This window comes from Anomaloglossus baeobatrachus, chromosome 5, assembly GCF_048569485.1.
Source record: "Anomaloglossus baeobatrachus isolate aAnoBae1 chromosome 5, aAnoBae1.hap1, whole genome shotgun sequence".
NCBI lineage: Eukaryota > Metazoa > Chordata > Amphibia > Anura > Aromobatidae > Anomaloglossus > Anomaloglossus baeobatrachus.
The window spans coordinates 225,670,134-225,692,876 of record NC_134357.1 but is presented as its reverse complement, the minus strand read 5'-3'; positions in this window follow the sequence as shown (position 1 = coordinate 225,692,876).

Here is a 22,743-nt window from a genome sequence, read left to right as displayed (position 1 = left end):
GGACTCTGCACCCCGCACACACCCACACACACACACATCTGACTCTGCACCCCACACACACACACACACACACACATCGGACTCTGCACCCCGCACACACACACACACACACACACACATCGGACTCTGCACCCCGCACACACCCACACACACACACATCTGACTCTGCACCCCGCACACACACACACACATCTGACTCTGCACCCCCCACACACACACACACACATCGGACTCTGCACCCGGCACACACAAACACACACATCGGACTCTGCACCCCGCGCACACACACACATATCGGACTCTGCACCCCACACACACACATCGGACTCTGCACCCCACACACACACACGCACACACACACACACCTCGGACTCTGCACCCCGCACACACACACACACACACATCGGACTCTGCACCCCGCACACACACACACATATCGGACTCTGCACCCCACACACACACACACACACATCGGACTCTGCACCCCGCACACACACACACATATCGGACTCTGCACCCCACACGCACACACACACACATATCGGACTCTGCACCCCGCACACACACACACACACATCCGACTCTGCACCCCGCACACACACACACACATCCGACTCTGCACCCCACACACACACACACACATCGGACTCTGCACCCCGCGCACACACACACACACACACACACATCGGACTCTGCACCCTGCACACACACACACATCGGACTCTGCACCCCGCACACACACACACACATCGGACTCTGCACCCCACACACACACATCGGACTCTGCACCCCGCACACACACACACACATCGGACTCTGCACCTCACACACGCACACACATCGGACTTTGCACCCCGCACACACATTGGACTCTGCACACCACACACAGACACACACATCTGACTCTGCACCCCACACACACACACACACACACACACACATCAGACTCTGCACCCCGCACACACACACACACATCTGACTCTGCACCCCCCACACACACACACATCGGACTCTGCACCCGGCACACACAAACACACACATCGGACTCTGCACCCCGCGCACACACACACACATCGGACTCTGCACCCCACACACACACATCGGACTCTGCACCCCACACACACACACGCACACACACACACCTCGGACTCTGCACCCCGCACACACACACACACACACACATCGGACTCTGCACCCCGCACACACACACACATATCGGACTCTGCACCCCACACACACACACACACACACATATCGGACTCTGCACCCCGCACACACACACACACACATCCGACTCTGCACCCCGCACACACACACACACATCCGACTCTGCACCCCACACACACACACATCGGACTCTGCACCCCGCGCACACACACACACACATCGGACTCTGCACCCTGCACACACACACACATCGGACTCTGCACCCTGCACACACACACACATCGGACTCTGCACCCCGCACACACACACACATCGGACTCTGCACCCCGCACACACACACACACATCGGACTCTGCACCCCGCACACACACACACACACACACACATCGGACTCTGCACCCCACACACACACACACACATCGGACTCTGCACCCCGCACACACACACACACACATCGGACTCTGCACCCCGCACACACACACACACATCGGACTCTGCACCCCGCACACACACACACACATCGGACTCTGCACCCCACACACACACACACATCGGACTCTGCACCCCGCACACACACACACACATCGGACTCTGCACCCCGCACACACACACATCGGACTCTGCGCCCCGCACACACACACACCGGACTCTGCACCCCGCACACACACACACATCGGATTCTGCACCCCGCACACACACACATCGGACTCTGCACCCCGCACACACACACACACACATCGGACTCTGCACCCCACACACACACACACATCGGACTCTGCACCCCGCACACACACACACACATCGGACTCTGCACCCCGCACACACACACACACATCGGACTCTGCACCCCGCACACACACACACATCGGACTCTGCACCCCACACACACACACACACACATCGGACTCTGCACCCCACACACACACACACACATCGGACTCTGCACCCCGCACACACACACACACATCGGACTCTGCACCCCGCACACACACACATCGGACTCTGCACCCCGCACACACACCCACATCGGACTCTGCACCCCGCACACACACACATCGGACTCTGCGCCCCGCACACACACACACACCGGACTCTGCACCCCGCACACACACACACACACACACACATCGGACTCTGCACCCCGCACACACACACACACACACATCGGACTCTGCACCCCGCACACACGCGCACACACACACATCGGACTCTGCACCCCGCACACACACACATCGGACTCTGCGCCCCGCACACACACACATCGGACTCTGCGCCCCGCACACACACACCGGACTCTGCGCCCCGCACACACACAAACACATCGGACTCTGTACCCCGCACACACACACACACACATCGGACTCTGCACCCCGCACACACACACACACACACACACACATCGGACTCTGCACCCCGCACACACACACACACACACACATCGGACTCTGCACCCCGCACACACACACATCGGACTCTGCACCCCGCACACACACACATCGGACTCTGCACCCCGCACACACACACATCGGACTCTGCGCCCCGCACACACACACCGGACTCTGCACCCCGCACACACACACACACATCGGACTCTGCACCTCACACACGCACACACATCGGACTTTGCACCCCGCACACACATCGGACTCTGCACACCACACACAGACACACACATCGGACTCTGCACACCACACACAAACACACACATCGGACTCTGCACCCCGCACACACACACACACACACACACATCGGACTCTGCACCCCGCACACACACACACACACACACATCGGACTCTGCACACCACACACACACACATCGGACTCTGCACCCCGCACACACACACATCGGACTCTGCACCCCGCACACACACACATCGGACTCTGCACCCCGCACACACACACATCGGACTCTGCACCCCGCACACACACACACACACACATCGGACTCTCACACACACACACACACATCGGACTCTGCACCCCGCACACACACACACACACACACATCGGACTCTGCACCCCGCACACACACACACACACATCGGACTCTGCACCCCGCACACACACACACACATCGGACTCTGCACCCCGCACACACACACACACACACGGACTCTGCACCCCGCACACACACACACACACAATCGGACTCTGCACCCCGCACACACACACACACCACACACACACATCGGACTCTGCACCCCGCACCACACACACACATCGGACTCTGCACCCCGCACACACCCACACACACACACACACACATCTGACTCTGCACCCCACACACACACACACACACACACACACACACACATCAGACTCTGCACCCCGCGCGCACACACACACACACACACACACACACACATCTGACTCTGCACCCCCCACACACACACATCGGACTCTGCACCCGGCACACACAAACACACACATCGGACTCTGCACCCCGCACACACACACATCGGACTCTGCACCCCGAACACACACACACACATCGGACTCTGCACCCCGCACACACACACACATCGGACTCTGCACCCCGCACACACACACACATCGGACTCTGCACCCCGCACACACACACACACACATCGGACTCCGCACCCCGCACACACACACACACACATCGGACTCTGCACCCCGCACACACACACACACACATCGGACTCTGCACCCCGCACACATACACACACATCGGACTCTGCACCCCACACACACACACACATCGGACTCTGCACCCCACACACACACACACACATCGGACTCTGCACCCCGCACACACACACATCGGACTCTGCACCCCGCACACACACACATCGGACTCTGCCCCCGCACACACACACACCGGACTCTGCACCCCGCACACACACACACACACAATCGGACTCTGCACCCCGTACACACACACACATCGGACTCTGCACCCCGCACGCACACACACATCGGACTTTGCACCTCGCACACACATCGGACTCTGCACACCACACACACACACACACATCGGACTCTGCACACCACACACAGACACACACATCGGACTCTGCACACCACACACAGACACACACATCGGACTCTGCACACCACACACAAACACACACACACATCGGACTCTGCACCCCACACACACACATCGGACTCTGCACCCCGCACACACACACATCGGACTCAGCACCCCGCACACACACACATCGGACTCTGCCCCCCGCACACACACACACCGGACTCTGCACCCCGCACACACACACACACACAATCGGACTCTGCACCCCGTACACACACACACATCAGACTCTGCACCTTGCACACACACACACCGGACTCTGCACCCACACACACACATCGGACTCTGCACCCTGCACACACACATCGGACTCTGCACCCCGCACACACACACACATCGGACTCTGCACCCCGCACACACCACACATCGGACTCTGCACCCTGCACACACACACACACACACACAATCGGACTTTGCACCCCGCACACACACGCACACACATCGGACTCTGCACCCCCGCACACACACACATCGGACTCTGCACCCCGCACACACACACACACATCGGACTCTGCACACCGCACACACACACACATCGGACTCTGCACCCTGCACACACACACACACACACCGAATTCTGGACTCCGCACACACACACATCGGACTCTGCACCCCGCACACACACACACACACATCGGACTCTGCACCCCGCACACACACACACATCAGACTCTACACCCCGCACACACACACACATCGGAATCTGCACCCCGCACACACACACAATCGGACTCTGCACCCCGCACACACACACACACACATCGGACTCTGCACCCCGCACACACACACACACACACACACACATCGGACTCTGCACCCCGCACACACCCACACACACACACATCTGACTCTGCACCCCACACACACACACACACACACACATCAGACTCTGCACCCCGCACACACACACACACATCTGACTCTGCACCCCCCACACACCACACACACATCGGACTCTGCACCCGGCACACACAAACACACACATCGGACTCTGCACCCCGCGCACACACACACACATCGGACTCTGCACCCCCCACACAACACACATCGGACTCTGCACCCCACACACACACACGCACACACACACACCTCGGACTCTGCACCCCGCACACACACACACACATCGGACTCTGCACCCCGCACACACACACACATATCGGACTCTGCACCCCACACACACACACACACACATATCGGACTCTGCACCCCGCACACACACACACACACATCCAACTCTGCACCCCGCACACACACACACACACACACACACATCCGACTCTGCACCCACACACACACACATCGGACTCTGCACCCCGCGCACACACACACACACACACACACATCGGACTCTGCACCCTGCACACACACACACATCGGACTCTGCACCCCACACACACACCACACACACACACACATCGGACTCTGCACCCTGCACACACACACATCGGACTCTGCACCCCGCACACACACACACATCGGACTCTGCGCCCCGCACACACACACCGGACTCTGCACCCCGCACACACACACACACACACACACATCGGACTCTGCACCCCAGACACGCACACACAATCGGACTCTGCACCCCAGACACGCACACACACACACAATCGGACTCTGCACCCCGTACACACACACACACACATCGGACTCTGCACCCCGCACACACACACACACATCAGACTCTGCACCCCGCACACACACACATCGGACTTTGCACCCTGCACACACATCGGACTCTGCACCCTGCACACACACACACACACACACACACATCGGACTGCACCCCGCGCACACACACACACATCGGACTCTGCACCCTGCACACACACACATCGGACTCTGCACCCCAGACACGCACACACACACAATCGGACTCTGCACCCCAGACACGCACACACACACACATCGGACTCTGCACCCCGCACACACACACACACACATATCGGACTCTGCACCCCACTCACACACACACACATCGGACTCTGCACCCCCACACACACACACACACATCGGACTCTGCACCCCGCACACACACACACACACACACATCTGACTCTGCACCCACACACACACATCGTACTCTGCACCTTGCAGACACACACACAATCGGACTCTGCACCCCGCACACACACACACATCGGACTCTGCACCCCGCACACACACACACACACATCGGACTCTGCACCCCGCACACACACACATCGACCTGCACCCCACACACACACATCGGACTCTGCACCCCCGCACACACACACACATCGGACTCTGCACCCCGCACACACACACATCGACTCTGCACCCCGCACACACACACATCGGACTCTGCACCCGCACACACAACACACATCGGACTCTGCACCCCGCACAGCACACACACACAATCGGACTCTGCACCCCAGACACACACACACACACACAATCGGACTCTGCACCCGCACACACACACACACAATCGGACTCTGCACCCCGCACACACACACACACACATCGGACTTGCACCCGCACACACATCGGACTCTGCACCCCGCACACACACACACACACATCGGACTCTGCACCCGCACACACACACACACGGACAGCACGCACACACACACACATCGGACTCTGCACCCCGCACACACACACACACACATCGGACTCTGCACCCCGCACACACACACACACATCGGACTCTGCACCCCGCACACACACACACACATCGGACTCTGCACCCCGCACACACACACACACACACACACACACACACCGGACTCTGCACCCCGCACACACACACACACACCGGACTCTGCACCCGCACACACACACACACAATCGGACTCTGCACCCCGCACACACACACACACATCGGACTCTGCACCCCGCACACACACACACACATCGGACTCTGCACCCCGCACACACCCACACACACACACACACACACATCTGACTCTGCACCCCACACACACACACACACACATCAGACTCTGCACCCCGCGCACACACACACACACACACACACACACATCTGACTCTGCACCCCCCACACACACACATCGGACTCTGCACCCGGCACACACAAACGCACACATCGGACTCTGCACCCCGCACACACACACATCGGACTCTGCACCCCGAACACACACACACACATCGGACTCTGCACCCCGCACACACACACACATCGGACTCTGCACCCCGCACACACACGACACCCCGGCACACACAAACGCACACATCGGACTCTGCACCCCGCACACACACACATCGGACTCTGCACCCCGAACACACACACACACATCGGACTCTGCACCCCGCACACACACACACATCGGACTCTGCACCCCGCACACACACACACATCGGACTCTGCACCCCGCACACACACACACATCGGACTCCGCACCCCGCACACACACACACATCGGACTCTGCACCCCGCACACACACACACACACATCTGACTTTGCACCCCGCACACACACACACACATCGGACTCTGCACCCCGCACACACACACATCGGACTCTGCCCCCCGCACACACACACATCGGACTCTGCCCCCCGCACACACACACATCGGACTCTGCACCCCGCACACACACACATCGGACTCTGCCCCCCGCACACACACACACCGGACTCTGCACCCCGCACACACACACACACACAATCGGACTCTGCACCCCGTACACACACACACATCGGACTCTGCACCCCGCACACACACACACATCGGACTTTGCACCTCGCACACACATCGGACTCTGCACACCACACACAGACACACACATCGGACTCTGCACACCACACACAAACACACACATCGGACTCTGCACCCCGCACACACACACACACACATCGGACTCTGCACCCCGCACACTCACACATCGGACTCTGCACCCCGCACACACACACATCGGACTCTGCCCCCCGCACACACACACACCGGACTCTGCACCCCGCACACACACACTTACACACAATCGGACTCTGCACCCCGTACACACACACACATCGGACTCTGCACCCCGCACACACACACACATCGGACTTTGCACCTCGCACACACATCGGACTCTGCACACCACACACACACACACACACATCGGACTCTGCACACCACACACAGACACACACATCGGACTCTGCACACCACACACAGACACACACATCGGACTCTGCACCCCGCACACACACACACACACACACACACACATCGGACTCGGCACCCCGCACACACACACACATCGGACTCTGCACCCCGCACACACACACACACATCGGACTCTGCACCCCGCACACACACACACACACGCACCGGACTCTGCACCCCGCACACACACACACATCGGACTCTGCACCCCGCACACACACACATCGGACTCTGCACCCCACACACACACACACATCGGACTCTGCACCCTGCACACACACATCGGACTCTGCACCCTGCACACACACATCGGACTCTGCACCCCGCACACACACACACATCGGACTCTGCACCCCGCACACACACACATCGGACTCTGCACCCTGCACACACACACACACACACACATACACAATCGGACTTTGCACCCCGCACACACACGCACACACATCGGACTCTGCACCCCGCACACACACACATCGGACTCTGCACCCCGCACACACACACACACACACACACACACACACACACATCGGACTCTGCACACCGCACACACACACACATCGGACTCTGCACCCTGCACACACACACACACACACACACCGAATTCTGGACTCCGCACACACACACATCGGACTCTGCACCCCGCACACACACACACACACACATCGGACTCTGCACCCCGCACACACACACACATCAGACTCTACACCCCGCACACACACACACATCGGAATCTGCACCCCGCACACACACACAATCGGACTCTGCACCCCGCACACACACACAATCGAACTCTGCACCCCGCACACACACACACATCGGACTCTGCACCCCGCACACACACACACACACACATCGGACTCTGCACCCCGCACACACCCACACACACACACATCTGACTCTGCACCCCGCACACACACACAAACACACACATCAGACTCTGCACCCCGCACACACACACACACATCTGACTCTGCACCCCCCACACACACACACACACATCGGACTCTGCACCCGGCACACACAAACACACACATCGGACTCTGCACCCCGCGCACACACACACACATCGGACTCTGCACCCCACACACACACATCGGACTCTGCACCCCACACACACACACGCACACACACACACCTCGGACTCTGCACCCCGCACACACACACACACACACACACATCGGACTCTGCACCCCGCACACACACACACATATCGGACTCTGCACCCCACACACACACACACACACATATCAGACTCTGCACCCCGCACACACACACACACACATCCGACTCTGCACCCCGCACACACACACACACATCCGACTCTGCACCCCACACACACACACACACACATCGGACTCTGCACCCCGCGCACACACACACACACACACACACACATCGGACTCTGCACCCTGCACACACACACACATCGGACTCTGCACCCCACACACACACACACACACACACATCGGACTCTGCACCCCGCACACACACACATCGGACTCTGCACCCCGCACACACACACACATCGGACTCTGCGCCCCGCACACACACACACCGGACTCTGCACCCCGCACACACACACACACACACACACATCGGACTCTGCACCCCAGACACGCACACACAATCGGACTCTGCACCCCGTACACACACACACACACACATCGGACTCTGCACCCCGCACACACACACATCAGACTCTGCACCCCGCACACACACACACATCGGACTTTGCACCCTGCACACACATCGGACTCTGCACCCTGCACACACACACACACACACACACACATCGGACTGCACCCCGCGCACACACACACACACATCGGACTCTGCACCCTGCACACACACACATCGGACTCTGCACCCCAGACACGCACACACGCACACAATCGGACTCTGCACCCCAGACACGCACACACACACACATCGGACTCTGCACCCCGCACACACACACACACACACACATCTGACTCTGCACCCCACACACACACACATCGTACTCTGCACCTTGCAGACACACACACACATATCGGACTCTGCACCCCGCACACACACACACACATCGGACTCTGCACCCCGCACACACACACACACACACATCGGACTCTGCACCCCGCACACACACACACACACACACACATCGGACTCTGCACCCCGCACACACACACACATCGGACTCTGCACCCCGCACACACACACATCGGACTCTGCACCCCGCACACACACACATCGGACTCTGTGCCCCGCACACACACACACATCGGACTCTGCGCCCCGCACACACACACATCGGACTCTGCACCCCAGACACGCACACACACACAATCGAACTCTGCACCCCAGACACGCACACACACACACACACAATCGGACTCTGCACCCCGTACACACACACACATCGGACTCTGCACCCCGCACACACACACACACATCAGAATCTGCACCCCGCACACACACACACACACATCGGACTTTGCACCCCGCACACACATCGGACTCAGCACACCACACACAGACACACACATCGGACTCTGCACACCACACACAAACACACACATCGGACTCTGCACCCCGCACACACACACACACACACACACACATCGGACTCTGCACCCCGCACACACACACACACACACACATCGGACTCTGCACCCCGCACACACACACACACACACACATCGGACTCTGCACCCCGCACACACACACACACACATCGGACTCTGCACCCCGCACACACACACACACACATCGGAATCTGCACCCCGCACACACACACACACATCGGACTCTGCACCCCGCACACACACACACACACATCGGACTCTGCACCCTGCACACACACACACACACACACACACATAGGACTCTGCACCCTGCACACACACATCGGACTCTGCACCCCGCACTCACACACATCAGACTCTGCACCCTGCACACACACACACACACACAATCGGACTTTGCACCCCGCACACACACGCACACACATCGGACTCTGCACCCCGCACACACACACATCGGACTCTGCACCCCGCACACACACATCGGACTCTGCACCCCGCACACACACACACACACATCGGACTCTGCACCCCGCACACACACACACACACACACACATCGGACTCTGCACACCGCACACACACACACACATCGGACTCTGCACCCTGCACACACACACACATCGGACTCTGCACCCTGCACACACACACACATCGGACTCTGCACCCCGCACACACACACATCGGACTCTGCACCCCGCACACACACACACACACACATCGGACTCTGCACCCCGCACACACATCAGACTCTACACCCCGCACACACACACACATCAGACTCTACACCCCGCACACACACACACATCGGACTCTGCACCCCGCACACACACACATCGGACTCTGCACCCCACACACACACACAATCGGACTCTGCACCCCGCACACACACACACACACACACACACACCGGACTCTGCACCCCGCACACACACACACACACACACACACAGGACTCTGCACCCCAGACACACACACACACACACACATCGGACTCTGCACCTTGCACACACACACACATCGGACTCTGCACCCCACACACACACATCGGACTCTGCACCCCACACACACACGCACACACACACACATCGGACTCTGCACCCCACACACACACACACATCGGACTCTGCACCCCGCACACACACACACACATATCGGACTCTGCACCCCGCACACACACACACACACACACACATCTGACTCTGCACCCCACACACACACACATCGGACTCTGCACCCCGCACACACACACACACACACATCGGACTCTGCACCCCGCACACACACACACACACATCAGACACTGCACCCCGCACACACACATACACACACACATCGGACTCTGCACCCCGCACACACACACACACATCGGACTCTGCACCCCGCACACACACACACACACACATCGGACTCTGCACCCTGCACACACACACACACATCGGACTCTGCACCCTGCACACACACACACACACACATCGGACTCTGCACCCCGCACACACACACACATCGGACTCTGCACCCCACACACACACACACACACATCGGACTCTGCACCCCGCACACACACACATCGGACTCTACACCCCGCACACACACACACACACACACACACACACATCGGACTCTGCACCCCGCACACACACACACACACACACACACACACACATCGGACTCTGCACCCTGCACACACACACACACACATCGGACTCTGCACCCTGCACACACACACACACACATCGGACTCTGCACCCCGCACACACACACACACACACACACACATCGGACTCTGCACCCCGCGCACACACACACACACACACACACATCGGACTCTGCACCCCGCACACACACACACACATCAGACTCTACACCCCGCACACACACACATCGGACTCTGCACCCCGCACACACACACACACATCAGACTCTACACCCCGCACACACACACATCGGACTCTGCACCCCGCACACACACACACAATCGGACTCTGCACCCTGCACACACACACACACACACACACATCGGACTCTGCACCCCGCACACACACACACACACACAGGACTCTGCACCCCAGACACACACACACACACATCGGACTCTGCACCCCGCACACACACACACATCGGACTCTGCACCCCACACACACACATCGGACTCTGCACCCCACACACACACACGCACACACACACACATCGGACTCTGCACCCCGCACACACACACACACATATCGGACTCTGCACCCCACACACACACACACACATCGGACTCTGCACCCCCACACACACACACACACATCGGACTCTGCACCCCGCACACACACACACATCTGACTCTGCACCCCACACACACACACATCGTACTCTGCACCTTGCAGACACACACACACATATCGGACTCTGCACCCCGCACACACACACACACACATCGGACTCTGCACCCCGCACACACACACACACACATCGGACTCTGCACCCCGCACACACACACACACACACACACACACACATCGGACTCTGCACCCCGCACACACACACACATCGGACTCTGCACCCCGCACACACACACACATCGGACTCTGCACCCTGCACACACACACACACACACACACACACACACACATCGGACTCTGCACCCCACACACACACACACATCGGACTCTGCACCCCGCACACACACACATCGGACTCTACACCCCGCACACACACACACACACACACATCGGACTCTGCACCCTGCACACACACACACACATCGGACTCTGCACCCCGCACACACACACACACACACATCGGACTCTGCACCCCGCACACACACACACACACACACACATCGGACTCTGCACCCTGCACACACACACACACACACACACACATCGGACTCTGCACCCCGCACACACACACACACACATCGGACTCTGCACCCCGCACACACACACACACACATCGGACTCTGCACACCACTCACAAACACACACATCGGACTCTGCACCCCGCATACACACACACATCGGACTCTGCACCCCACACACACACACATCGGACTCTGCACCCTGCACACACACACACACACACATCGGACTCTGCACCCCGCACACACACACACACACACATCGGACTCTGCACCCCGCACACACACACACATCGGACTCTGCACCCCACACACACACACGCACACACACACATCGGACTCTGCACCCCGCACACACACACACACATCGGACTCTGCACCCCGCACACACACACACATATCGGACTCTGCACCCCACACACACACACACACATCGGACTCTGCACCCCCACACACACACACACACATCGGACTCTGCACCCCGCACACACACACACACACACATCTGACTCTGCACCCCACACACACACACATCGTACTCTGCACCTTGCAGACACACACACACATATCGGACTCTGCACCCCTCACACACACACACATCGGACTCTGCACCCCGCACACACACACATCGGACTCTGCACCCCGCACACACACACACACACACACATCGGACTCTGCACCCCGCACACACACACACATCGGACTCTGCACCCCGCACACACACACACATCGGACTCTGCACCCTGCACACACACACACACACACACACACATCGGACTCTGCACCCCACACACACACACACATCGGACTCTGCACCCCGCACACACACACATCGGACTCTACACCCCGCACACACACACACACACACACACACACACATCGGACTCTGCACCCCGCACACACACACACACACATCGGACTCTGCACCCCGCACACACACACACACATCGGACTCTGCACCCTGCACACACACACACACACACATCGGACTCTGCACCCCGCACACACACACACACACACATCGGACTCTGCACCCCGCACACACACACACACACACACATCAGACTCTGCACACCACTCACAAACACACACATCGGACTCTGCACCCCGCATACACACACACATCGGACTCTGCACCCCACACACACACACATCGGACTCTGCACCCTGCACACACACACACACACACATCGGACTCTGCACACCACTCACAAACACACACATCGGACTCTGCACCCCGCATACACACACACATCGGACTCTGCACCCCACACACACACACATCGGACTCTGCACCCTGCACACACACACACACACACATCGGACTCTGCACCCCGCACACACACACACACACACACACACACATAGGACTCTGCACCCCGCACACACACACATCGGACTCTGCACCCCGCACACACACACCGGACTCTGCACCCCGCACACACACACACACATCGGACTCTGCACCCCGCACACACACACACACATCGGACTCTGCACCCCGCACACACACACACACATCGGACTCTGCACCCCGCACACACACACACACATCGGACTCTGCACCCCGCACACACACACATCGGACTCTGCACACCACTCACAAACACACACATCGGACTCTGCACCTCGCATACACACACACATCGGACTCTGCACCCCGCATACACACACACATCAAACTCTGCACCCCACACACACACACATCGGACTCTGCACCCCGCACACACACACACACACACACACACACACATCGGACTCTGCACCCCGCGCACACACACACACACACACACACACACACACACACACATTGGACTCTGCACCCCGCACACACACACACACATTGGACTCTGCACCCCGCACACACACACACACATTGGACTCTGCACCCCGCACACACACACACAATCGGACTCTGCAACTCGCACACACCGGACTCTGCACCCCGCACACACACACACACACACACACATCGGACTCTGCACCCCACACACACACACACACACACACACATCGGACTCTGCACCCCACACACACACACACACACACACATCTGACTCTGCACCCCGCACACACACACACACACATCGGACTCTGCACCCCACACACACACACACACACACATCGGACTCTGCACCCTGCACACACACACATCGGACTCTGCACCCTGCACACACACACACACATCGGACTCTGCACCCCGCACACACACACATCGGACTCTGCACCCCGCACACACACACATCGGACTCTGCACCCCGCACACACACACACACATCGGACTCTGCACCCCGCACACACACACACATCGAAATCTGCACCCCGCACACACACACACACACATCGGACTCTGCACCCCGCACACACACACACACAGGACTCTGCACCCCGCACACACACACACATCGGACTCTGCACCCCGCACACACACACACACACACACACACACATCGGACTCTGCACACCACTCACACACACACACATCGGACTCTGCACCCCACACACACACACATCGGACTCTGCACCCTGCACACACACACACACACACATCGGACTCTGCACCCCGCACACACACACACACACACACATCGGACTTTGCACCCCGCACACACACACACACATCGGACTCTGCACTCCGCACACACACATCGGACTCTGCACCCCGCACACACACATCGGACTCTGCACCCCGCACACACACACACACACATCGGACTCTGCACCCCGCACACACACACACACATCGGACTCTGCACCCCGCACACACACACATCGGACTCTGCACACCACTCACAAACACACACATCAGACTCTGCACCTCGCATACACACACACATCGGACTCTGCACCCCGCATACACACACACATCAAACTCTGCACCCCACACACACACACATCGGACTCTGCACCCCGCACACACACACACACACACACACACACATCGGACTCTGCACCCCGCGCACACACACACACACACACACATTGGACTCTGCACCCCGCACACACACACATTGGACTCTGCACCCCGCGCACACACACACAATCGGACTCTGCAACTCGCACACACACACACATCAGATTCTACACCCCACACACACACACCGGACTCTGCACCCCGCACACACACACACACACACACACACACACATCGGACTCTGCACCCCACACACACACACACACACACATCGGACTCTGCACCCCACACACACACACACACACACACACACATCTGACTCTGCACCCCACACACACACACACACACACATCTGACTCTGCACCCCGCACACACACACACACACATCGGACTCTGCACCCCACACACACACACACACACACATCGGACTCTGCACCCCGCACACACACACATCGGACTCTGCACCCCGCACACACACACACACATCGGACTCTGCACCCCGCACACACACACATCGGACTCTGCACCCCGCACACACACACATCGGACTCTGCACCCCGCACACACACACATCGGACTCTGCACCCCGCACACACACACATCGGACTCTGCACCCCGCACACACACACATCGGACTCTGCACCCCGCACACACACACATCGGACTCTGCACCCCGCACACACACATCGGACTCGGCACCCCGCACACACACATCGGACTCGGCACCCCGCACACACACACACACATCGGACTCTGCACCCCGCACACACACACACACATCGGACTCTGCACCCCGCACACACACACACATCGAAATCTGCACCCCGCACACACACACACACATCGGACTCTGCACCCCGCACACACACATCGGACTCTGCACCCCGCACTCACACACACATCGGACTCTGCACCCCACACACACACACACACACATCGGACTCTGCACCCCGCACACACACAAACACATCGGACTCTGCACCCCGCAGACACACACACACACACATCGGACTCTGCACCCCGCAGTCACACACACACATCGGACTCTGCACCCCGCAGACACACACACACACACACAGACACACATCGCACTCTGCACCCCGCACACACACACACATCGGACTCTGCACCCCGCACACACACACACACGCACACACACACACACACATCGGACTCTGCACCCCGCACACACACACACATCGGACTCTGCACCCCGCAGACACACACACACACACATCGGACTCTGCACCCCGCAGACACACACACACACATCGGACTCTGCACCCCGCACACACACACACACACATACACACACACATCGGACTCTGCACCCCGCACACACACACACACACACACACACACATCGGACTCTGCACCCCGCACACACACACACATCGGACTCTGCACCCCGCACACCCTCACACACACACACATTGGACTCTGCACCCCGCACACACACACACGCATCGGACTCTGCACCCCGCACACACACACACACACACACACACACACACACACACACACACATCGCACTCTGCACCCCGCACACACACACACATCGGACTCTGCACCCCGCACACACACACACACACACACACACATCGGACCCTGCACCCCACAGACACACACACACATACACACATCGGAATCTGCACCCCGCACACACAAACACATCGGACTCTGCACCCCTCACACACACAAATCGGACTCTGCACCCCGCACACACACACACACACACCGGACTCTGCACCCTGCACACACACACACACCGGACTCTGCACCCCGCACACACACACACATCGGACTCTGCACCACACACACACACACACACACACACACACATCGGACTCTGCACCCCGCACACACACACACATCGGTCTCTGCACCCCACACACACACACACACACACATCGGACTCTGCACCCCGCAGACACACACACACACATCGGACTCTGCACCCCGCACACACACACACACACATCGGACTCTACACCCCACGCACACACACACACACACACATCGGACTCTGCACCCCGCACACACACACATCGGACTCTACACCCCGCACACACACACACATCGGACTCTGCACCACACACACACACACACACACATCGGACTCTGCACCCTGCACACACACACACACATCGGACTCTGCACCCCGCACACACACACACACATCGTACTCTGCACCCCGCACACACACACAAACACACACATCGGACTCTGCACACCACTCACTAACACACACATCGGACTCTGCACCCCGCATACACACACACATCGGACTCTGCACCCCACACACACACACATCGGACTCTGCACCCTGCACACACACACACACACACACATCGGACTCTGCACCCCGCACACACACACACACATCGGACTCTGCACCCCGCACACACACACACATCGGACTCTGCACCCCGCACACACACATCGGACTCTGCACCCCGCACACACACACACATCGGACTCTGCACCCCGCATACACACACACATCGGACTCTGCACCCCGCACACACACACATCGGACTCTGCACCCCGCACACACACACACGCATCGGACTCTGCACCCCGCACACACACACACACACATCGGACTCTGCACCCCGCACACACACACACACACACACACACATCGGACTCTGCACCTCGCACACACACCGGACTCTGCACCCCACACACACACACACACACATTGGACTCTGCACACCACTCACAAACACACACATCGGACTCTGCACCTCGCATACACACACATCGGACTCTGCACCCCGCACACACAAACACACACATCGGACTCTGCACCCCAGACACGCACACACACACACACACACCGGGCTCTGCAACCCGCACACACACACACCGGGCTCTGCACCCCGCACACACACAACACATACACCGGGCTCTGCACCCCGCACACACACACACACACATCGGACTCTGCACCCCGCACACACACATCAGACTCTGCACCCCGCACACACACACATCGGACTTTGCACCCCGCACACACGCACACACATCGGACTCTGCACACCACAAAGAAACACACATATCGGACTCTGCACCCCGCACACACACACACACACATCGGACTCCGCACCCCGCACACACACACACACACACACACACACACATCGGACTCTGCACCCCGCACACACACACACACATCGGACTCTGCACCCCGCACACACACACACACATCGGACTCCGCACCCCGCACACACACACACACATCAGACTCTGCACCCCGCACACACACATCGGACTCCGCACCCCGCACACACACACACACACACACACACACACATCGGACTCTGCACCCCACACACATCGGACTCTGCACCCCGCACACACACACACACACACACGCATCGGACTCTGCACCCCGCACACACACACACACACATCGGACTCTGCACCCCGCACACACACACACCGGGCTCTGCACCCTACACACACACACACACACACACCGGGCTCTGCACCCCACACACACACACACACACCGGGCTCTACACCCCGCACACACACACCGGGCTCTACACCCCGCACACACACACCGGGCTCTGCACCCCGCACACACACACACCGGGCTCTGCAACCCACGCACACACACACACCGGGCTCTGCAACCCGCACACACACACACCGGGCTCTGCACCCCGCACACACACAACACACACACCGGGCTCTGCACCCCGCACACACACACACACACACACACCGGGCTCTGCACCCCGCACACACACACACACACACACACCGGGCTCTGCACCCCGCACACACACACACACCGGGCTCTGCACCCCGCACACACACACACACCGGGCTCTGCACCCCGCACACACACACACCGGGCTCTGCACCCCGCACACACACACACACCGGGCTCTGCACCCCGCACACACACACACACCGGGCTCTGCAACCCGCACACACACACACCGGGCTCTGCACCCCACACACACACACCGGGCTCTGGACCCCCTCCCACACACACGGCTCTGCACCCTGCACACACACACACACACCGGGCTCTGCACCCCGCACACACACACCAGGCTCTGCACCCCGCACACACACACACCGGGCTCTGCACCCCGCACACACACACACACACACCGGGCTCTGCACCCCGCACACACACACACCGGGCTCTGCACCCCGCACACACACACACCGGGCTCTGCACCCCGCACACACACACACACACCGGGCTCTGCACCCCGCACACACACACACACACACACACACACACACACCGGGCTCTGCACCCCGCACACACACACACACACACCGGGCTCTGCACCCCGCACACACACACACACACACATCGGGCTCTGCACCCCGCACACACACACACACACACACATCGGGCTCTGCACCCCGCACACACACACACACACACATCGGGCTCTGCACCCCACACACACACACACATCGGGCTCTGCACCCCGCACACACACCGGGTTCTGCACCCCGCACACACACACACACACACACACCGGGCTCTGCACCCCGCACACACACACACACACACCCCGGGCTCTGCACCCCGCACACACACACACACACACACACACCGGGCTCTGCACCCCGCACACACACACACACACCGGGCTCTGCACCCCACACACACACACACCGGGCTCTGCACCCCACACACACACACACACACATCGGGCTCTGCACCCCCACACACACACCGGGCTCTGCACCCCGCACACACACACACATATACCGGGCTCTGCACCCCGCACACACACACACACCGGGTTCTGCACCCCGCACACACACACACCGGGTTCTGCACCCCGCACACACACACACCGGGCTCTGCACTCCGCACACACACACACACACACACACACACCGGGCTCTGCACCCCGCACACACACACACACACACACACCGGGCTCTGCACCCCGCACACACACACACCGGGCTCTGCACCCCGCACACACACACACACCGGGCTCTGCACCTCGCGCACACACACACACACACACCGGGCTCTGCACCCCACACACACACCGGGGCTCTGCACCCCGCACACACACACACACACCGGGCTCTGCACCCCACACACACACACCGGGCTCTGCACCCCGCACACACACACACACACACCGGGCTCTGCACCCCACACACACACACCGGGCTCTGCACCCCGCACACACACACACACACACCGGGCTCTGCACCCCGCACACACACCGGGCTCTGCACCCCGCACACACACACACACACACACCGGGCTCTGCACCCCGCACACACACACACAAACACCGGGCTCTGCACCCCACACACACACACACACACCGGGCTCTGCACCCCGCACACACACACACACACACACCGGGCTCTGCACCCCGCACACACACACACCGGGCTCTGCGCCCCGCACACACACACACCGGGCTCTGCGCCCCGCACACACACACACCGGGCTCTGCGCCTCGCACACACACACACCGGGCTCTGCACCCCGCACACACACACACCGGGCTCTGCACCCCGCACACACACACACACCGGGCTCTGCACCCCGCACACACACACACACCGGGCTCTGCACCCCGCACACACACACACACCGGGCTCTGCACCCCGCACACACACACACACCGGGCTCTGCACCCCGCACACACACACACACCGGGCTCTGCACCCCGCACACACACACACACCGGGCTCTGCACCCCGCACACACACACACACACCGGGCTCTGCACCCCGCACACACACACACACACCGGGCTCTGCACCCCGCACACACACACACACCGGGCTCTGCACCCCGCACACACACACACACACCGGGCTCTGCACCCCGCACACACACACACACACCGGGCTCTGCACCCCGCACACACACACACACACCGGGCTCTGCGCCCCGCACACACACACCGGGCTCTGCACCCCGCACACACACACACACCGGGCTCTGCGCTCCGCACACACACACACACATCGGGCTCTGCACCCCCCCGCACACACACACACACACACACACACACACACACATCG